Source organism: Saccopteryx bilineata, chromosome 8 (assembly GCF_036850765.1).
Source record: "Saccopteryx bilineata isolate mSacBil1 chromosome 8, mSacBil1_pri_phased_curated, whole genome shotgun sequence".
NCBI classification, from domain to species: domain Eukaryota; kingdom Metazoa; phylum Chordata; class Mammalia; order Chiroptera; family Emballonuridae; genus Saccopteryx; species Saccopteryx bilineata.
In genome coordinates, this window is record NC_089497.1 from 49903567 (window position 1) to 49927453 (window position 23887).

At 42.8% G+C, this 23887-nt stretch overlaps 1 protein-coding gene and 1 pseudogene across 1 annotated transcript in view; both read right to left on the bottom strand.

Annotated features, from left to right (window-relative positions):
- FSTL1 (follistatin like 1) overlaps positions 1–23887 on the bottom strand; it is a 62967-nt gene that overhangs the window by 36583 nt on the left and 2497 nt on the right. The window lies entirely within an intron of this gene.
- On the bottom strand, positions 22009–22117 carry LOC136312390 (small nucleolar RNA SNORA44; annotated as a pseudogene).

Consider the following 23887-nt stretch of genomic DNA (forward strand, 5'->3'; position numbering starts at 1 on the left):
CTGCCTCCGTCTGGGACCAGTCTTTTGGGAGAAATACCCCGAAGACCCCCCACTTCTCCACCTGGCCAAAATATTCAGCCTGAAAGTTCACTAATTAAAGATTGTCTTGGATCCACAGAAAGACACTGGTTGTGTGTGTGTGTGTGTGTGTGTGTGTGTGTGCGCGCGCGCGCGCTTGCATGCTGCTGAAATAGACAGGAGAGCAATGGGGAGACTTAAAATGGCTTCCAGTCATTTCTTCTGCCTACCAGCAATGTACAACCCAGCTGACACGCGGAGGGAATTAGAATTTGGTGGAGGGAAGAAGGTAGAGATGAGGTAATGTGGGAATATGAAGACCCCTGGAGGAAGGCAAATAGGGTGAGACTTCAGAGTGAAGGGTGCTGGTCTAAACAGGGAGAAGCAGAAATGAAGAGCAGTCAGTGAGAAGAGGCCAACAGAAATTGTGAAAATGCGATTAGCCAAGGCAGCTGTTTTGTGCTAACTCTTCCCAGGAACCCCACCCCTCCACTGTCCTATGAGGTAGAAGGGAGGCCAGTTGGTCAGTCTCCCGAGACCAAAGAAGCTTCTTGCCTTGTTCTACTCCTCCCCATCCCCAGAATGTCCCAGGGTCTCCAACCTCTCCCTTCTGGCTCACCTTTGTGGTGTGCTGCCAGGGAATGGTGAGTCTTTGGCTATGCCCATGTGGTTTATTTCTCCTGGGGCCAGGCACCTTTAAAGGAACCACGATGTCTAACCAACAGCTAAGACAATCTGACAGATGTCGGTGGTGGTGGTGGTGGGGGGCGATTGCGAGGACATCAGGGATGACTGGAACACAATGGAGCAGAGAGAGCCAGAGACCCAGCACAGCATAGTAACTCGAGTCTCCATTTGAAAAGCACAGGCAAAGGCCCGGGAATATTTGGGGGCAGTGCAGCTGGAAGCACCTGACAAGTTTCTAGCATCTTGGCAATTATTCTTCCAGCCTGAGGAATGCAGAAGGGGTTAAAACCCAGCAAGAAACTTCAGGCTAAATGAAGTCTCCATATGTGTGTCTTGGTATGGTTCTAGGAGAAGCAGACAGATGCAATTAGAAGTTCTCAGATGCTGTGTTGCCATGGCAACTGCTGGCCAGGAGAAAAGTGGGGAAAGTCAGGAGTCCGAGGCACAGTCTTCCAGAGAAACGCCAGAGGCAGGTGGTGTTCATCCCCCGCAGGCTCCCCAGCCTGCTTTCTCCTCCACCTTCAAGGACCCTCCTCACCCAATTTCCCCTCATCCTCCGGATCCAGATCCAGCACAATTCCAAGTGTAAATGAAGGGCTCCTTTCAGATGGCACTCAAAGGAGCAATTAGAGAGGAGTCAGACTCTTGGGGGAGTATGCCACATTGTTCTCTGGGTGGTTTCTAGATCTGAGTCTAGAGGCTCAGTGAAGGAAACTGTAAGCTTAGTTTACGGTCACCATGGGAGCGAATTTCTCCATGTGGGGGATGCTGGACGGGTGCTGCGGGGCACGCAGGGGTTTGTGGGCTTGAGAATATCTGAGTTCAGCAGGGCAACCACATATTCTATCAGCCAAACTTGGACTTTTCCGAAACTAAATGGAGACTTTAAATACATGTACTTGGACAACAGGCAAACTACGACACATGGGCACCTTAATTAGGCTGCCTAAAGGGAAAAGACTTTTTTTTTTTTAAATAGAGTGGGATTCTAACCTGGTGTCTTTGAGTCTACAGAAACCCAGCTATGGAATTTGAAACTCGGTTTTTCTAGGGCATAGTCTAGGAAAGATAAGAAGCCCAGTGAAGGTACCAACTTTGGACATAGACTGCCTCTCGCAGCCTTACTCTCCAGGGATTAAACCATTCCATAAAGCCAAGGGTCCCCAAACTGCGGCCCACGGGCTGCATGCGGCCCCCTGAGGCCATTTATCCGCCCCCGCCGCACTTCCAGAAGGGGCACCTCTTTCATTGGTGGTCAGTGAGAGGAGCATAGTTCCCATTGAAATACTGGTCAGTTTGTTGATTTAAATTTACTTGTTTTTTATTTTAAATATTGTATTTGTTCCCATTTTGTTTTTTTACTTTAAAATAAGATATGTGCAGTGTGCATAGGGATTTGTTCATAGTTTTTTTTTATAGTCCAGTCCTCCAACAGTCTGAGGAACAGTGAACTGGCCCCCTGTGTAAAAAATTTGGGGACCCCTGCAAAAGGCTATGCGGGGAAATCTGCCTCTAGGAGGCTGGGGAACCTGGGCAGATGGGACCGCTTTTGCTTCAAAATCTTAGTCCTTCCAAGCCCTTCCAACTGCTTCTCTAAAGAGAGAATCATTCATTTCATTGGCATTGTTGCCAAAGGAAGATGGTTCTCCGAGTTTAAGGCAATAATGTGGGCAACAGAGTGGGATCATTTCACAGCAGAGAGAGCTACTAAATCTCCCCCTGAAGAGGGGAGGCTTTCGGGAATGCATTCTTACACATTCCTGAACAACTGAACCAAAAACAGTGGCTTAGTGATCCTGTGGTCACGAAATCCAGGGAAAGGTCAGACTCTCCCAGGGACCCAGCAGAAATGACTGCATTTTAGGCATAATGTAGCCAGCCTAGAAATTATGAGCATGTGGTTCAGCCACAAGTGCAGTTACGTAATTGTAGGATGTTTAAAGGGCAAGGCCCACCCAGGGTGCATCCCTAGTATTTTCTCAGGGACTCTGGTAGTCACAGCCATTTGGTAGGAGTTCCTGCCAGTTACTTGGCAACCACGGCTGGTGGTGGTCCTCTTCTCTCAATCCTGGCTTAAGGTTGGGAGTCATTGGGGCCAGCCTGACTTACTACCTACACCTAAACCCAGACAGGTCCCGGAAAGTGGAGCACAAATCTCTGAGCTTAAAGTGGAGCTTCCCCATGATTTTAGGTGACAATGAGGGGCTCTTTAAAAACTGTAATCATCAATTAACACCGCTGGGCATGCACACAGGAAGTTCTGACACTGACTGCAGACACCCTGGATTTTAATAATCCACCTTTCAAGAATGTTAATCTTTTTGGGCAAATTAAGAACTACATAAAATAAGTCCCTTCAGGGAAATAAAAAACAATATCCCATACACAAATTAATTTGCATTTCCTTATCGTCGTCCGAAGTGGAATTGGACAAAAACCTATTTCCAAGCAAATAAGCAATACCTGGGACAATCAAGCAACAAAATATCAAACATCCTGCTTCATGCTGGGGTTCAGGAAGAATAAAGCACAGTGCATGTTCCCACGCTGCTGACAGTGTAGATGGGGAGATGGGGCACACATACATGGAATTTTAAATAATAGGATCCAATTTAATAAAAGATAACTCAAAGCAATGTATGGCTAAGTGCAATGTATGGTCAAGTGACAAATATTAGAGCAGTCTGTCCAATAGGAATATAGTACCAGTCTCATAGATAATTTAAAATTTTCTAGTAGCCACATTTTAAAAAGTCAAAAGAAACAGATAAAATTATTTTAGTAATTTGTTTTATTTAAGTTAATATAGCTAAAATATTACCATTGCAGCATGTAATCAATATTATTCATGAAAAATATATTAATGGGATATTTTATGAGTTTTTTCCATAACAAGTTTTTTGAAATCTAGCATGTCTTAATGGAACTAACCACATTTCAAGAGCTCAACAACTAGTGGCTTTTCCTACCAAGTAGCACAGCTCTAAACAGGAAGCTTGAGTAGTTCTGACAAATTACTGAGGGCTGAATTGAAGAGGTGAGTGTAGGTAGAAAGAGTAAGAGTTCAACTAGGGATGTTTTAGAAGGGGTGTATATAACTTGAGTTAACAGGTACTATCTGAGCACAGGGTGAGGCAGAATACTGAACTGCATCTGGGATGGAGATCTGAAGTAATGAACAACCCCCATCCTCTGGAAATGGGCAGATGTCATGTGCACTTAAGCCTAATTCTGGCTTTGCTTTCAGTGCCCGTGGATAGTGTAAGGACTATCTCCTCTGGTCTTCTGTAAGAAGGATAAAGTGTATGCCACCTCCTCTCATTAAGACTCTATATGGCAGCTCTCGCAAAACAATGAAAAGGGGCTAATCAGACTACATAGTCGTAGCTTCTCTTAACTATTTAAATACACTTTCTTTGTATTAAAGTCTGTGGACAATTTTGGCAATGAAGTGGCTATTCCTCAAAACGTTTTTCTCAGTTTCTTGGCTCAATTGCTATACTCCTGCTGCCAGCTTTCAATAATATTACACACACACACACACACACACACACACACACACACACACTTCTAGCGCCTTGAGACTAAAGTCAATGAAAACATGCACATTCTATTCTTCTTGAGACATTCCCGTCTTGCATTCTTTCTTTGGAGCAGTTGGGAAGTCACAGCTGGGGGGAAGAAGCTGTAAAACCCACTTGTGCTAGCCAATCAGGGCTCAGCTGACAGGAGGCTGGCCAATGAGAGACTGCCAGGTATTCCGCTTCATTATAACAAAATTCCCTATTTTGGCAGAGTTGAAAATCCTGTGGGACCCTCAAATCAGAACCAACAATGCACAAAGACCTCCTTTTTTGTTCATTTTGTTTTCCCCCAAAGACTGCATTAGAAACTCTACACAAAAACCTACTAGCTTAGTGGTGAGTACTCTGTAATAGATTCTCTATCATTCAGGCTAAAAACGCGCCCAACTATTATGTAGCAGTGTAGTTTTCAGGTCTCTGTTCTCCTTCATTTTTAACTGACTAAACACTGGAGAAATACCACATATTTAGCTGACCTACGTTACCCTGACTCCACTAAAAAATGGAGCAATGGGCTATGTAAGTCCGTAAACTTGGCCTGTGGGTCAACTGTAAGAGAGTTTATGTAAGTGGGGGACCTGCTCCCTGGGTCCCCACCCACTGCTGCTAACTGTGCTTTTGGTGGAACTCTCCCTAAGACAAAAGACTTCTTTGAGATCTAGTGTATAAAGCCAGCAACACTGTCTCACCCATACTAGGGACATCACAGTTGCCATTCAAATGAAACAGGAGAGAGAGCAAGAGAAGAAAGGATCCCAAAAAGTAAAGATCTCAGCATAATGGTCAAGTCAGAAGACAAAGTGACCAGAGGCTTTGGGGCAAGGAATCACCAATAACAGAATTTAGTTCTTTATTTTATATTCCTTGGGATTTTAGCTTACTCTGAGAATGATGCCCAGTGAAACCAGGATTGCTGACCACAGAAAGAAAGAATAAAAATATTCACTATTCTGCTAGCCTCTGCTTAAATTCTGATGTCACCTGGAGCTGAGAGAATCAGAATCCAGTGCCATACTAAGCTAGTCCAGCGTTACTGCCATATCCAAGGTTAAGCAGTGTTGATGAGAAAGTGCTGATAACTATCTTCCCAGCTGCACAAATATTATTATATATACTTACATTTTCCAACACAGAGATGACTGGGGTACAAAGTTTACAAGCATCTTCTCATATCACATAGGAAACATTTGGATTCATTAATTGATCCATTTGGCCAGTGTATTATTGCAACAAATATTTACTGAGCACCTACTCTATGCTAAGCTCATTTCTAGGTGACAGCAATTCACTGGTGAGTGGGACAGAGAAGGGCTCTGTCTTGAAGGCGTATGTATCATAAAAGGAGGACAGCGAATAAACACAAATACTAAGATCATTTCAGATTGTGATGAACATTTATTAGATATGTTTACCAGCATATGTTTGACAGAGAAATCTGGGTGAGAGGGCACCACTTAGGTGGAGGGGTTAGGGAACTTCTCTTGAGCTTAGACCTGAAGGGTGAAAGGAGCAATTCAGACAGAGAAAAAAAAATACAATGGTTCTGTAGCAGGGTGGGATTTCTTATGTTCCTGGAACAGAAAACTGTGTGGCTGCAACACAGGGTTCAGCAGGGAGAGCAGTGGGAGATAAAACGGGAAAAGAAGGCTCCGGGCTGGAACATGCAGGACCTTGTAGGCACTGATGAGAACTGCATTTTATTCTCAACGACACAAGGGCCACTGGAGGGTCTTACATAGGAGAGTGAGGTGATTAGACATTGTTTCACAAAGTTTCCTACTCAGGCTGCTGTATAGAGAAGTAGATGCAAAGAGGCAAGAAGGAAAAAGGGAAGATCAGCTAGGATGCTACTGCAATAGTCCGGGCACAACATGGTGATGGTCTGGACCTGGAAGGTGGTGATGGAGACCAAGAACAGTCAATGAGGGCATGGCATATTCTGAGAGAAGAGCCCACAGGACTTGCTGACGGACTGGGACAGTGAATAACCGACAGGAAGATGCCCGAGTACTTCCAAGTTGATAAACAAAAAAGCCCAGCTAATTCTAGGCAGTGTACGGTCATCGCCTTGAAATGGTCCAGAACGGAGTCACTCCCAGGGGTTCAGATAAGTCCATGGACTAACCCTGGAGTCCAGATAAGTCCATGCCTTCTTTTTAGATGTTTTAAAATTCATTTTTAGAGAGAAAGGAGAGAGGGGAGAGAGAGAGAAGGGGGAAGGTGCAGGAAGCATCAACTCCCGTATGTGCCTTGACCAAGCAAGCCCAAGGTTTTAAACCGGCAACCTCAGAGTTTCAGGTTGACACTTTATCTACTGCACCACCACAAGTCAGGTCAGGCAACCATGCCTTCTTGATAAAACCAAATTAATTTACCAGTAGGAAAGTGAGTTCACTTTTCTAAAGCCCACTAAGACCTGGGGTCAGATGTAAATAGCCTATGCTTATGGAAATCTGTCCAGAACTGACCCAAGTTTCCAAATTGTTCCATGGAATACTAGCCTTGAAATATTTATGGTATTTTTTTGAAATGGTTTTCTGTGGTAGAATGTTGGGAAACACTGCTTATAATAATTTTCTCCTAGAGAGGAGGATAGATATTGCACATGAACACTGTAAGGCTCTGAAAAGTCCTGCAACTAAAAATCCATTTAACCTAGGACATACATTAATATCACTCACACACAGTTTGAGAACTATGGATCTAGACTCTGTATGTTTCTCCCTGGGGTTCTACCGGCCCCGGAATTCAAGTGAAAACAACCAGAAGAGAAACTACTGTTTACTGAGCGCTTACCTTGCATAAGGTACTTTAGATCATTGTCTACCTTGCTACACACCATATACAAGTGATGTTTTAATTTATAGATTTTACATTATTGTTTGCTCTTGTGAGTTTTGATTACAGGCCATATAGTCACTTAGAAAAAGCGGACATATAGCTTTTCTGATCATATACCTCAGTAACGTTCACTCACAGTATTTCCTCTTGAAGCTGTAAGATAAAGACCAGAAACTTTTCCCTGGACTACCTCATCTTCATTTACTTACCCCACAACAATGAACAGTGACAGTTCCCCCTTCCCCACCACTGCCTCCCTCCTATTCCCCCACTCCTCCTCGTCAGTTTTCCTTCTTCCTATTTACTACATTCATTTCTCAAAAGGAACCATTTTGGGTGGTTCAGATACTTGGAACACCGCTGGGCTTAGAATCCCTAATTTTTGTCTCTCTCTCTCAAAAAAAAAAATGTCATGACTTTCAGAATATGGCTGTTGTCACATCTAACTCACAGACTGGTAACCTAGAGCCCATAATAACCCTCAGCTATCTGAGGACACACACACACACACACACACACACACACCATCAACCTAGGCAAAGAGAAGACTTATTTCCTGTAGTTAAACAACAGATCACTGGGGAATGGGGACGTCTTTACATTCCAGAACACTGTAACATGAGTAATTAGGGCCACTAGATCACAATGTTATTTATCCTGGGCAAAATAATGATAACATTACTGAGAAAAATAACCCAATCACCAACTGAAATACAGCCACTGGGGAGGAACCCAGCTTGCTCACTAATCCACGCAGCAATTCACTGAAGCAACCTAAGCAGAAAATACAGAGCCTTCTATTTGATCAAACGTGTAAAGGGAATTTAAGTTGTAAAATGACCAACACACACAGCGGGGTTAATAATCCTCATGCGCTGGTTGTTCTTATAGGACTTTGTTATCTTCGTGGTTTCCTTCTTTTGCCTAAATAGGGTTGTAACAAATGTCCACAAACAAAAAAGTTTTATAGTTTCTTATCATCATCCAGGCCATATTATACACGTTTTCCTATAGGAAATAAAGAGAAACACAAAGATTCTTTTCCAGTTGTATCTCTCAGAGATAAAGCTGTTAACTTGGTAAACTGCCCTTTAACAATATGGCTCAAAAGTACCTTAGGAAATTTTATTAAGAATATAATCTGTAGTGAGTAGTGAATTTGTTTCTATCCAACATTTAGCACAGACTTGAATGTCTGGCCTCTCCTCAGAACACTTCCCCTGTCCCTTTCTTTCTCCCTCTCGTCTTGAACCTCAAGAAAGGAAACTGAGAAACCCCCAAAGGACTCACACCTGAAGAGGCTGTCCTTGTGCTGGAGTTTCCTTTGATCATGAGCCAGCCCTTGATGCCATGCAGAAAATCACTCTTCTGTTGAACGTGATGCAGACACCAATAATACATAAAGTGAAAGGTTTTACCCTAAAATAAGTAGCTAAAGCAGGAAGTCGGCTTCTCTGTGTGTGGCTGTTGGCAAGGCCAGGGCCACACAGGATAAGAAAGGAAAGAAAAGGAAAACACCAAGGATAGAAGACTAGAGGAGGGGTGGGGGAACAAAGCACAAATGGACACATTCCTGAAAGATTTTGAGGACTTTAAGGAAAAGCCAGGTAAGTTTCCTGCTTCCAATGTAGACCTCTGCCTGGTTCTAATTAATTGTAGCATTGTAATAATAACATACAGTAAAGACCCAAGGATGGGGATGCCTTTGGAGACATGAAGCCGAGTGTTCTAAGGATCTGTGAAGTCTGCCTCCATCCCAAAGCAGGTTTTTGTGAGCTGGGCCGGGCCACTGAGAGACCACACCTAAGCCCTCCTGATAGGGTCTCAAACAGTGAAGGCAACTCAAGAATGTCTGAGTCTGCTCCGTTCAGTAGCTTAGTCACTTTAATAGAAATTTCACACATATTAATTTCACACTAAAGTTTAGATGAGCCTGGTGTCAGTCACTAGAAACTTCTCTGAGCAGTCCTTGAGTTCTTTATTCATTTTATTTTTCTCTGTTGCAAATGTTATGCCACAAACGTGCATGCTTCTCCATAACTGAAAAAAGGCCTAATGCTAACAGAGAAGTGAGTGGGACATGCTAGTCATGGGATCTGAGAGGAAAAATATACCTCTGACTTTTGGGATGAGGTAGAAAATAAATGGAATGAATGAATGAATGAATGAGTAAATAACATACATTATGTTAATGTTCATTAACAAGCAAACTTCACAACCATAAAAATAAGCACTCCTCATCACTATTTTCCATATGCCTACACTCAGAAAGAATCAGGACAGCATAACAGAAATCCAATATTAAACTTAATAACCTAGATGCTTCTCTCCATTCTTTCCTATAGGAATTTGTTTCTGTGATGGAAGTGGATTTGAGCTATAGGCAGATGGCCATGTTTTCCAAATAGTGAAATTTAAGTCAATTAAATAGTGTTAAGGAGTGAAATTTATGTGTGTCTGTGTATGTAATCTATCCTGGAGCACAGCCAATTTTAAGTCTATTCTGACCCTGAACAAGTAGCCTTAGTAGGAAAGACCCACGCAACATTGGGCTGGCCCCTACTTAGGACCAACAACCAGCACCATTAGCATATTGGGACTATCTGGTGGGGTTCAGGAGCTGGGTTGTAGTTAAGGCACCATTTAAGCAGGACTAACACATCTACACAGGCCTCTGTTTCCTTATGGTGTTCACCTCAGCAAGTCGCTTAATTTAACCTGTGAGGTCAAAGCCAAAGAGCAGTGCTCTCAGCTGTCACCAAAGCCCTGAACTGATTTAAAGAGAAGGGAACAGGGACCAGGGCAGCAATTTCATCAATACCTGCTCAGGAAACCCAGGATCCTGGTCACGGGCCAGGTAACATGGTAAGAAGGCAACAAGGGCTCCAGAAATTACAATTAAGGTTCATGCAAGATTTTTAAAAGAAAATGTGAACATTTAAAAAGGTCGGAAGAAAGTTTTGTTTGGTTTTTAGTAAGTTCAATAAAAGCTGAAGTTGTATACTTTGGAATTTTGGGTTGTCTTCTTTAAAAAAAAAAAAATTCATTCTTCGCTCAACCCCAGAGGAACCCAGCATTCTTCATTTCTTGCCCCGTGTTGAGAAGCAGCAGGCTTCTGAAGTATAAAAATCAAGCGATGCCTTTCCACCTGTACTTCCTGGGCATGACTGTTCGGTGCCACACGTTGTACTGTTTACGTTACACTCACTTAGGCGTTAGGAAATAAGGGACACAAAATGCCTCCTACTTTTTCTTTTTCCACTCCTGCATCAGCTTCTCTGTCAAACTGCTCCTCCCTGGGCAGACAATTAAGACAAGAGCTAATCAAATATCCTAACTCCATTAAGTAGAATGTTTTGATAACCCAATCTAAAACTTCTGCCTCCTTTTTTACGGGTAGGATTTCAGACCTGGATTTTAGAGCTCACCTACTGCATTTACTGTAACCCCCCTATTTTGCAGATGAGAGGTCCAGAGGCTTGCTCTCAAGCTCACAGCTGCCCATGAAAGGCACGGAGCTCATCACCTGGGTGCCACAGTGTGTCCTGGGCCATTCACTCCAGCCTATCTCTGGCCAATCAGTGGAGGCTTGTTTGAAGCCAGCCCACATCAGGGATCTTTGTAAACTCAGTCACAGCTTCAAGCAGCACTGTTGGTATTTTCTCAACTCTGAACCTCTGAGGACAGTGGAATCCAGACAGTCTCATAAGCTCATTCACCTGCAGTCATGTCAGAAACCCTGAAACAGCTGAAGGACGACTAAAAAAGCTGGGGAAACGAGTGAGGAGAGGAGCCCACGTCAGGACGGCAGAACTGTGCCGAGGAGGCCCAGTGCCAAGCAGACACTGTCTAAACATTAACTGGCCTCTCCAGAGGGGGTGCGGGGAGGAGGGGAGCGAGGCCGGAAAGCCTGCTTGCTTTTTGTTCAGCTAATGCAAACACATGACACAACCTCTGACAGGCTCCAGGCTGGGAGCTCACTGCCTACCCACCTCTTCCTCCGGGCTGGAATTCAGCTGTGGGCTGAGAGAAGGGTGCTAATCCAGCAACCAGGGGGAAGTGGGAAGGCTTTCCTTAATTCCTGGGGAATCCCAGTTCCCAAACGAGACTGAGTTGGGCAACACCTAAGTGTTGCCCAACGGTGGGTGGAAAAAAAAAAAAAAACAGATTAAAAAAATTTCCATTTGTATCCCCTTAATGAGTCCAGGAGGAAAATCTGCAAAAATACGGGCTTTTGATGGAGGCCTGTTATAAAAAGTTTATAAGACTGAATGATATCAATTTATAAAATGTACAGATGGAGAAATGGCCAACATAGTCCAAAAAGCATCATATATCTGAGAGGAAGTGTTGTGTTTAGGAGCTTTGCACATCAGTTAGACAAGACGTGCCCCTTCCTCTGGGTGGGCACACAGCCCATGCCAGGGCACACGGCCTGGTTAGCTGAGTGCAGCATGGTGCCGGCCTCAGCTGTCGCTTCACCGGTCACAGGGGTGCAGCAGGCGGTCTGAACCACCACACCCAGCAACTCTGCTGGGGTCTTAAACATGCCTTGCATTTTGGTCTTATTCGGTGTGGAACAGGTATGAATATATCTGAAAGACAAAGAAACTGCCTTAAAACATCACCTGAGCCACTGACCGTTATGTTACAAGTGCTCTTGGAACGACTATGCTTCAGTGCGGGTCAGAGAAGCAGCTGCGTGGGTCCTGAGAACACACCACCTCGCGACCATGCCCGTGAGGTCGCCTCAGCCCTGAAATGTGGATCCAGCACTCAGCTGACATCAGGTTAAGAGGCCTAGACTGTATTTTCTTTTTTCCTTTCCTTCTTTCCCTCCCTTCCTTCTTTCTTTCCTTCTTGCTTGAGTCTCTGTTACCTAGAAAAGAATGGTTTTCAGAGTCACTTTAAAAAATATCTGACCTGTGATGGCGCAGTGGATAAAGCGTCAACCTGGAAACACTGAGGTTGCCGGTTCAAAACCCTGGGCTTGCCTGGTCAAGGCACATATGGGAGTTGATGCTTCCTGCTCCTCCCCCCCCTCCCCTCTCTGTAATGAATAAATTTAAAAAAAAATCTTAAAAAAAAAAAAAAAGAAATATGACACATTGAATCTAGAAGAGCAGAGAACATTTACCTTGAGAATCAGAGTCCCAGGTCTGTATCCTGGCCTTACTATGTACTAGGGTAGCTGATTTTGAGTAACTAACAGCCCTCTGAGCCAGTTTCTTCGTTGATAAAATGAAGATTATAATAACTTCATTATGAGTGAGAATTAAATTAGATAAGGCTCTTTCCCTCTCCGCTGCTGTTGTCCAACTAACTAGCACTCACTTTTCAGGGCTCAGCTTGTGGGGGCCCCCCGCTTAGAGGACTTCCAGGACGGAGGCTTCAGTGCTGAGCTGCTTCTCAGCCCAGTCCGAGCACTCACCGCACTGGATCAACCTGACTGTGTCCCTATCTGCCTCCCTCGCGGGACTGCAAACGCCCTGGCAACAGGGTCTTAGTCACCAGCACTAACTCAGTGCCTGACAGACAACATGTTTGCAATACTTATACTTTTCTTTCTTGAGTGACATTAAAAAGTTGACTTTGCCCCAGAAGGGTAAAGCAAAATAATGCATTGACTTTGTGCTGCCTTCTCTCTGCATAAAATGTGAGCCTGGGGTCTGGGGATGTTTTGACAGCTCCTAAGGCGGTCCAAACACTCCAGGATGACCTCTAGGCAGTGGTGGAGGAGGAAGATGAGAACGGAAAGGAGGAACAAGAAGGAAAAGGAAAAATGAGAACAGGAGAGCAAAGAGCCGCAGGGGGAGGAATAGAGACCCGGCCGGGGGGGTCTTGGAATGGGTGGTCACGTGAGGCTGCAGTCAGGGCTGGACACAGTACCCAGACTCGAGGTTTGTGTGCAAAACACCCAAAGCGTTGCCATGGTTCCCAAAGGGAGAAATCCAGCCTGCTCCAGGAATACTTCCTACCCTGACTTTAAGAGTTGATTATTTATTTTTTCAAACAATGAAAGCAAAAGGTTCTATTCCTTTGTCCGATTACATTTTTCCAAACTCCACATTTAGAGCTGGTAGCCCAGTAACAGATGTACTATGGGGACTACAGCAAGAATATGTGAAGATGAGCATACCACAAAAAAATTCAAGATATCTGGTGGCCACCTCCATATTTTTAAGGAGGGACATAAAAGAAAAACTGAATGTGGCAAAATTTCAGAGGAGTTTCATTACCTTTCTTCTTTGCCTTTTTTCACTCTGCTTCCCTTTCCAGCTCTGCCTTTAGGAAGAACCTTTGCCGGTTTGCACAGTCCACGGCCTGTGCACGGGAGGTGCTCAATGAATACTTCATTTTTCTCCTGGAGGAATGATAGGGCTCTGGCTTCACAGAGGAAACACTATCTAGAAGTTTGAAGGCAAGATTGGCTCAGTAGAAGCAAGGGCTCTGACAGGAATTCTGGGCGTCAAAGTATCTACTGAAATAAATACCCTAATTGTATTTTTAAAAGAACATGATCCTTAATCTCTGGGGAGAGTAAAAGAGGCAAGGGGAGTTGTGTAAGCCACGAGTACCCACACATATGTGCACACACCACACACATACCATGGCTTCTGAAGTATGATAATAGCTAACACCACACTCTATGTGCTGAGCCACTTTTCTAGTTGCTTTAATTGTAATAAATAGCTTGTTTGATTCTTACAAGTAACCTGTGGGGGAAGTACTCTGTAGTAAGCCTATTTTATAGATAAGGAAATAGGCCCAGAGAGGTTATGCAACTTCCCCAAGATCACAGAGCTTTAAGGGCAGTGCTAGGATTTAAACTTGGGTAGTCTAGCTTCAAGGTCTGAATGCCCAACCATTATGCTGCACTTTCTCTAAAGAACAACCTGAGCCAGCACACAGATCGGACAAATACAGACAATGCGAAGTAAATGCTAATGTGTAAAGTGAGAATTCTCTTGTTGAAATCATTACAGTCACAAACCTTGTCAGTGCCTAGCAGGGACTGGTGAGAGGCACTTCATCTCCTGCAGATGTTGGCGTTGAGTATGCGCCATAAGCAGAAGCAGCCTGTTTCATTATTAAGTTGGACAGATGAGCAGAGATAGCCATTATTCTTATTTTCCAGATGAGTAAAGTGAGCTCAGAGAGGTTAAGTAAATCACACAAGGTCTCATAGCCAGATGACACCAGAAGTCAAACCACTGCCTTACTCCAACAGCCTTGCTCTTAACTGAAGCTATGGCCAGAGATACCAGGTGGCTTTTAAAAGGTAACATCAGCAAAAAACGAGTAGAGCATGCCTCCTAAGTCCAGGACTCTTTCATTACTTTATAATATCCTTCTTTAAAATGAGGAGCCTCAATAACAGTGTTCATGTCAAAGATAAGAGTTGGGAACAGTCTGATCTGAGAACAAGAGAAGACAATGAAGAAAGGAACTAACTCGGTGGGAAGCTGGAGTGATATGAAAATGGGCAATCAGAGGAGAGGACCAGCACTCCAGGGACAGACCGTTTCTGCTGAAGTTCCACACAAAAACTGCTACCCACTGGACTGACTGGTCACAGGTCAAGGTGGGCAGGCGGAAACAGCCCCAGCAGCTCCAGCAGAGCCTAATTCTGAGAGGGTGCCCATCCACGGTCACATTTCAGGGTTCTCTGAACCAGCAGCAGGAGGTAAGGAGGGGGTGGAGGTTTCTGCCAAAGCCATAGATCTGGCCTCCGGACAGCCGCGTCCATTTGAGCTATCCAGTAGCTATGGTGGTGGCAGCTCCTTTGGAATAGGGGCGTTGTTGGTGTGCCTTTCAGTTCCACACTGCTCTTCATAGCAGCATCTGTACAGTGACTAGCATGAATGGCTGGCATGTTTGCAGAAGATTCACAAATTATACTCATTTACTATGGTTGGAGGAAAAAGGAAAGACTGTGGGGAAAAAGACCAATCTTGCCTCAGACACAAGATTCTAAATCTTGAACATCATAAAGAGTACGGGAGGCATTTTCCCTACATCAATTCAAGGCTATATCCCATGACACACACATATATAAATCTGGGCCTGCAACATGTCACGGCTTTAGCCATGTGTCACATGACTTGTTTTGGCAACAGCTTAGTTGGTCACAAATAGTATCAAGGATTATTTAGGGGACATTTTAAGGGTCATAAATTCAGACTTATGGTAATCTTAGAAATAGCTTATAGGTGGTGGCTTCCAAATGAGCATATAAAAAGTCTGTGAAGAGATTACATGGAAATCCTACAAACACAGCAGATACAGATTTATAGAATATGTTTTATACTCCAACTACCCAGAGCTTTCTATAAGCAGATTATCGCCAGATGACTGCTAATGCAGAAAGTTATCTGTGACAGCAGTAGCTCTCAGAGCCTTAGCAAAGCGACTGTTTACCCCATCAGAACAGCCAAGAAAATTCTTATTATATATATTTTTTTCTTATTATATTTTTGTTGATGCTAATATTAGGCTTGCCTTACTTTAAGGCAGCGGTTCTCAACCTGTGGGTCGCGACCCCGGCGAAGTCGCCTAATGCATATCAGGTATTTACATTCCGAATCATAACTGTAGCAAAATTACAGTTATGAAGTAGCCACCAAAATTATTTTTTGGTTTGGGGTCACCGCAACATGAGGAACTGTATTGCGGGGTCACGGCATTAGAAAGGTTCAGAACCACTGGTTTAACGTGTCTGAATTCATTTAAAGAATTTCAAAGCTTGGGCCAAGAACAAAGTGCTGTTTTCTTAACATTTTCTTCTATTTGCTTCTCTGTTCCTATCACATATTACTCCTTGTCACATAGTCCCAAACTCTGCCTTCTAATCACCTTAATTGTGGCTAAAGATACACCAATATTTGTCAAACTGGACTGAGTTTTCTAGCAGGAATGCCAAGTATCTGTGTACTGCTGTAGATGTGAACAAAACCAACTCTATCTCTGTGTTCTGAATTTCATTTCATTTTTTAGGTTTCATACTGTGACCTCTGACCAACCTCGCCATCTTTAGCAAGCTTATTAAAGCTTTCTAGTTGATTACCTATGTTCTTTAAAATGTAGTTGTAAAGCCAGTAGCCACGGCCACCATCACAGCCGCCTGGCCCGTGCAGGTACACACTTGATTCGGACAGACGGTAATGAAACGAGGGAGCCAAGAACTGGTGGGCCATTAGCTTTAATCCTAGCTTGCACCCAGCAGGCAAGAAATACACACAGTGGGAAGACACTTCCCTTTCCATTCAGGGCTCCCAAAGCCACTGACTTATCCAAGTTTCCTAGAATCAAAGACTTCTACCTCACCAGCCTTATTCACCTCTGTTCCCCATCTCCTTCTCTCTGCACAAACTGGCTTCTCCTTCAGCACTCCGCCAGTGGCCTTTCTCTGCTCTCCTCTCTAATGCTAATCTCAGGAACCAAGAGCAAGCTCCCGGTCCACCCCATTTTAAAGTGTAGAAATCAAAATCTTTAATCCAATATACAAATAAGGAAGTCTCTAACACAAAGTCACTTATCTAAGGCATAAATGGGATCCTCATAAGAGTGCATCACCCCGTATCATGCAACAGTCAAGAGTGTAAGGAAAAGCTTAGTCTTAAAACTAAGCCTTAGACTATAATGATTTTGCCGGCTTACACCTGTCTCCCACACCCAATACAAACTATAAGCAAGCAAATATATGTATCATATTTACAAACTTATTTGACCAACAGTAGTCATAAATACTTTTAGTCAGTAACAGCTGGAATAGCATGACATCCATGATAAGTATCAAACTGATAATAGTATCAATTACTAGCAATTATCTATCACAAGACCACCAGAAGCTATGGCTTCTGGTGCTACTGCATTTTTTGTCTTGCCAGTCATGAGCATTGTTATACTATGAAATAAATAATGTAATCATTAGCACCTGAGTTATGCTATAAAATAAGTACTGTAGTGGAGAATAATCTGCAGACTGCTGGGTCATCGTTTCCACCCTGACCCAATCTTCCCATAAGTAAAATTAGTAAATTCTGTGATATTCTCTGGCATTGCCTGCTTCGTTTTTTGGCCTCAAAGTACTTTCTCATTATGGTGGCCATTATACTTTTGACCTATTGTGAACCTTTTATCTCACATACCGACCAACTGATTGCTACTGGCTACTTAGAATATTGCTGAGAAGGATTTAAAAACTGCCTCCAGGCTCATAAGGAAAGCATTCAGTGATTGATTAACAATGTCTGTCATGGGTAAGGGAGAGGTTAGTAGTGATATGCATGTCATGCTTGTGCTATCTCTGCGGTCCATTGCCTACAGTGTCTAGTAGGCACATCACATACATCTGTTAATTGATTTTTTATAATTTCTCTGAAAGGTGGGATAAAGGGCTTGGTTTATCTGTGGGCGGTGGAATTATAGGTAATTTCATTCTTTGCTCTAGTTTTTATCCCTATATTCTCTAAGCTTTATGAGCATATTTTATCAGAATACTTTAACATTTATTTAAATAAAATAGCATATATTAAGAGGGTAAATTCCTCTTGAAAAAGGAGATGGATCACAAGAATCTTCATGAAGAATTGCAAGACTTTTTCAATACTTCTCTATAAATTTTTACACAGTTGTGAAGATAAGGCATTGATGTGACGGGTGTTGTTTGGTAAATAAAATAATCATTTGCAGAGCCTTAAAAATTTTTGTAACTGTAACTTTTAGCAGTACGTATTGCTATTAACTCTTAATTCTTCTATTGTTCAATATGTAATAAGTTCTAAGTTCTTAGCTATCATAAATAATGCAACAGGCCTCTAATGTAAAGTCCTTTGAAAAGTAATCATTTTCACCTGACCAGGTGGTGGTGCAGTGGATAGAGCATCGGACTGGGATGTGGGGGACCCAGGTTTGAAACCCCAAGATGGCTGGCTTGAGTGCGGGGTTGTTGGCTTGAGTGTGGGATCATAGACATGACCCCATGGTCGCTGGCTTGAAGCTCAAGGTCGCTGGTTTGAGCAAGGGGTCATTTGATCTGCGGGAGTCCCCCCTCCTTGGTTAAGGCACATATGAGAAAGCAGTCAATGAACAACTAAGGAGCCACAACAAAAAATTGATGCTTCTCATCTCTTTCCTTTCCTGTCTGTCTGTTCCTATCTGTCCGTTTCTCTATCTCTCTGTTTCTGTCACACACACAAAAAAGTAATCATTTCAAGGACAAAGTAGTCAAATAGAATTATTTGAGTTTTTTTTTCTTTGATTTAGTTTTTCAGTGTAGATTATATTGAGTTTTTAAAAATTTTTTAAATCATTTTTTAGATAGAGGAAGAGAGAAAGAGACACACAGGATCCTTTGATTTCACCGAGTTGCAGTGATCGAACCCGCAACCTTATCCCATCTAGACAACACTGCAGTTATTCCTCGGCTTTTAGTTTTATTACTATTTATTTTATGCCGAATTTACTCCCGGACCACAAGTTTTTGTTTCTTCAGTTTCTTCTGGAATATCTTCTTCTTCTGTGCAACTTCCTCTTCTGGTTTAGGAACAATCTGCTCTTTTTCAGTAAGGATCATCTCAGGGTGGTGGGGAGAGCTCGTGGAAGGGTTCATCTGCCCATGAGCTCTGGAACTTCTACTCTGCATCTTGGGAACAGTTCACCTGGATATGCTCAATGACCACAGAATCTACCTTAAGTTCAGTATTAAACCATTAAGTTTGGCATTACTCAGCATTTTTAAGCATGTGCAGCAAAAATTCAGCACTCTTTTTGGGTCATCAACCCTGTGTCCAGCCCCACTGTTTGGCCTGGGCACACCTACCAACCCCACCCTTGTAACGACAGAATGGCACACATTGCTTCTGCAAAGTGACACCCTTCAGGTAGTTGGTGACTTTTTTTTTATTAAGAATTTTTTCTTAATTATTTATTTATTTATTCATTTTAGAGAGGAGAGGGAGAGACAGAGAGAGAGAGAGAGAGAGAGAGAGAGAGAGAGAGAGAGAGAGAAGGGGGGGAGGAGCTGGAAGCATCAACTCCCATATGTGCCTTGACCAGGCAAGCCCAGGGTTTCGAACCGGCGACCTCAGCATTTCCAGGTCGACGCTTTATCCACTGCGCCACCACAGGTCAGGCAGTTGGTGACTTTTTGAATATGCATACCCTTGGTGGCCTAGGCAGTTTCACAAATGTTCTTAAAGTGAACTTGAAGCTTTCAACCTCTTGATTTGAGTGATTTTGTGAGGTTTTCTGGGTCAAGTGAATAGCAAACCATTTTCGGAGGTCACCTATGGCCGTTTTGGGGAAGAGCTATACAGAGTTTTGAAATATCCACCTGCAAAGCAGTCAAAGTCAGCTACCCCCAAACTGGTCCAAAGTTTGTTAAGATAGATTCACATCAATAAAGACTGTATTTGCTACATATCTTATAGTTAATAAGGAAAAGATTTTGTATTGCAAGCACTGGTAAGTACATATGAAAATACTTACAATAACATCTAAATTGCAAGTCTCATTATCAGTAGGATTAATTTACCTTTTCATTATTAAAGGTTTATAATTGTTAAAATATGAATAAGCAAATGTTACTAGGGCCAGATATCAAGAGACTGGACTAATTAAACCACAATGATCCTTGAGTAATGCAATGTAATCTCGACCATTTCTACTGCTCACTTTTTTTTTAATATATATATATATATTTTAGATTTTATTTATTCATTTCTAGAAAGAGGAGAGAGAGAGAGAGAAGGGGGGAGGAGCAGGAAGCATCAACTCCCCTATGTGCCTTGACCAGGAAGCCCAGGGATTCGAACTGGCAACCTCAGTGTTCCAGGTTGACGCTTTATCCACTGCGCCATCACAGGTCAGGCTCTACTGCTCACTTTTCACTGTGTTTCCACACACCGAGTTCTTAGCCTCCTTTCCGACTCCCTTAGTCTTGTGTAGCGGCTACATGGGTGCAACCACATGTAAAAGTTCAATAAGCTATACATTAAAAATTTGTGGATTGTACTAATGTAAAAATAAACCCCTAAAAATCAAGAGAAGCCTTATATTAATGTAAAAAAAAAGTAGTAAGAATCACAAAGATACTTGTTCACTATCTATACTGCTCACAAAAATTAGGGGATATTTCATCGCTTCATATTCATTTGAAATATCCCCTAATTTTTGTGAGCAGTATAGTTTATAGTTATAATAACATACATTGTAGCTGTCAGTTTAAAGCACCTGGTCTACCATTAGATTGTTAAGCAACCTGAAGGCCTGTGTGTAGGGTGTGCTCAGCCTGCAGAGGGAATACTGACTGATGGGCATTGTGAAGGGAAGATCCATGTTTTAATAACTCACCCCCTGGAGAAAGGACCCTGTGTCAAAGTCACAGGTGTCAGAAGATAGCACTTTAGAAAAAAGTACGGTATGCATTTGACCTGTAGGACATCAATCACCTGGCTTACAAAAGAAACCGATGTAAGTGTATTTTTTTTTAATCTTATAATCTGGTGTCATTAAGCTAATACTATTTGTGACTGCTAGACATTTTACATCTGGATATTTGAAGAGTAGGAAAAAGCCATGGTGACATTTCCAGTTCTCCATGTGTGACCCCTGGTATTTACAGCCCATCCTTACTTTCTCCATTCTCCTAGAAACACGTCTTCCTGCCTCACTGACTTTATTTCCTTCTCCGAGACAAGCCCATGTCTCCCAGGCTTCACCTCACAGCTCCTGGGACCTGAGTCCTGCTTTCCATCACCCAACTGTAACATGTCCCCCTTCTAAAGACATTTTCAGTGGCCGGGCACTCGATTAGTAGGGCACTTGCCCATCTGTTTTGGCTACTCAGCAGGGTCTCTGTTAAATTTTAACATTCCAATTTCCAACAGTGGTCTTTAAAATCATAGCATGTAGTTTACTTGCCAAGTGATAAAAAAGAAACCCAAGAGATTATTTTATTGGTTAATGTACAACATGTACCAAGTTAATGTACCTAGTTTGCTGCAGCTCCAAGAAGTCAGAGGATATGGGTTAGAAGCTAGGCCTGCCTGAATCCATGATTGGAGTAATTCTAAAAAATATGGAGGACATCCTACATCAGCCAATAAAACTCCTCATGGTTGATCAATTGTATGTTGATAATAAGGTATAAATGAGGTTAAGAAATCTGGCTTCAGAGGGACAATGCCCTAATAATCTCATCTGTCTATATAACTGTTATTATTCTTGTTACTATTACCTTAAGTAATGCACTCACAGTTCACAGGTCAAGCATTCCCCTCCTGGGGGATGTTCTGATTTACAAATTAGTCCCTTGTACTTATGTGACTTATGATGAATTTACTGACCTGAAATGCTGGGATTCAGAGTGCCAGCAGAGACAACCACTACGGGAGAGTGCTTAGGAACTTGCCAAGGCTGTCTTTTGGAAGCAGGGATCCCTCCAGCCTGCCATGTTAGAATGGACTATAGAGGTACCTATGGACTCAAAGGCACATGCACTGATGCCAGGGTTCTCAATGTTTCCCAGCCTCAGTCAACTGCAGAAATTCTCAAAGGGCGGGGGATGGGTGAGGGAGAGTGAGCAGACCCACACCGCCCCCTCTCAACAGAATCTAGAAAAGGGGCAGCTGTGCAATTGTCTGTTGAAGCACTCCCTCTGCTCCTGCCGCCCCAACGGTGGCATTCAGCCGGTTTGCACTGGTTCGGCAGAACTGATACCTAATTTTCTGTTGAGTTTGGTGAACCGGTTGTTAAAATGGCATTGTAATCAGGGTTCTCTCTAACAAGAGTACCTGGGCAGCCGCCCAATGTAGAAATCACAAATTTACATTCCTTACTCTTTTTAAAAAATTATTATTATTATTATTATTATTATTATTGGAAAGGCGAGTGGCAGCTGCAGGTATTATGGAGTCCTGAGCTGCCACAGTCTCTCCAGGTTGCTCTCACATGCAGTTGGAGATCCTCATGGCTACATCCTTACTCTTTTTGAACGTTCATCTGCACAATAGCATATTCTAAGTGCCCATAGTAATGTTTATTCCGTCCATCGGTGAAAAATATTTGATGGAACTATACTTGTAATATTTATTTCTTCATTTCATAAAACTCATACCTTTGATGAACTACTACGTTTTAATTCCCTTACGTTTGTTACTTCAGTAAACAAACATATAACCTAAAGAGAAAAAGTGCCAAATAACCAGGTGGTGACAAGCGATCATTGGAAATATCTTAAATACCAGTTTTATTGTTTTATGTCAGGCATTATTTAATATTTTTTCATTAATATTTTAAAACTTTTTCTTATAACAATCTAGTTTTGTATACCTCTTTTATTGTTCTTATTTAAGTATTAAATGCATGAAATAGTAAACTACCTTTCAGTATATTGTTTTTTAATACTTAAATCGGTCATTAGGGCAGAGAACCGGTTGTTAAATTATTTGAATCCCACCACTGTGCTGCCTCCATTCTTCATCCATACTAGATGCTAATCTATGCTCTTCAACACTCCTTTCAAGCAGACTCTAAAGAGAGTGCATGGGTGTGAGCTCAGGCGGATGGAGAAGAATGTTGATGGAGGCTGCCTGAAGGAATACACTGGTGATAAAAAATTTATATAGAGCCTGACCTGTGGTGGCGCAGTGGATAAAGCGTCAACCTGGAAATGCTGAGGTCGCCGGTTCGAAACCCTGGGCTTGCCTGTTCAAGGCACATATGGGAGTTGATGCTTCCACTCCCCCCCCCTTCTCTCTCTCTGTCTCTCTCTCCTCTCTCTCCCTCTCTGTCTCACTCTCTCTCCCTCTCTCTCCTTTCTAAAAATGAATAAATAAAATAAATTAAAAAAAAATGTATATAGACAAAGAGAAAAAAGAAGCAATCAAAAAAGCAACCCTGAGTTGCCAAGGAAGTAAGAGACCATGGAAAATGTTCACAATGTAACAATTTTCTTAATGATATTTGTTAATAGATTTTTATTTTATTTTTTTTTTGTATTTTTCCGAAGCTGGAAACGGGGAGGCAGTCAGACAGACTCCCGCATGAGCCTGACCGGGATCCACTCGGCACGCCCACCAGGGGGCGATGCTCTGCCCATCCGGGGCGTCACTCTGTCCCGACCAGAGCCACTCTAGCGCCTGAGGCAGAGGCCAAGGAGCCATCCCCAGCACCCCGGCCATCTTTTGCTCCAATGGAGCCTTGGCTGCGGGAGGGGAAGAGAGAGACAGAGAGGAAGGAGAGGGGGAGGGGTGGAGAAGCAGATGGGCGCTTCTCCTGTGTGCCCTGGCCGGGAATCGAACCCGGGACTTCTGCATGCCAGGCTGATGCTCTACCACTGAGCCAACCGGCCAGGGCCGTTAATAGATTCTTGAACCTAACCAAACAGGATTTATAGACTGGCATTAATAATGATAACACCCACTTTTTCCCCAAGCTTGGGACACCTCTGGTTCTGGAGGTCTACTGTTCCAAAGGCTTGGCTTCTGCACATAGCAATGTGACTTGTCAGTCAATCACATTTAAAAATAAAATGCTGAATTGAGTGCTGGTGCTTGTATTCAACCAAAAAAGCATCAAGAAAATTGAGCATTATTTATAAATTTCATTATTAATAAGTTTAACAATATTTGTACAATTCGAGCCTTAAAGTCAACTAAAGTAGATTCGTATCAGTGGCGACCCACAAATATCATTATTTGGCTTTGTCTGATACATGTTATAGCTAACAAAGAAAAGATTTCTATTGCAAG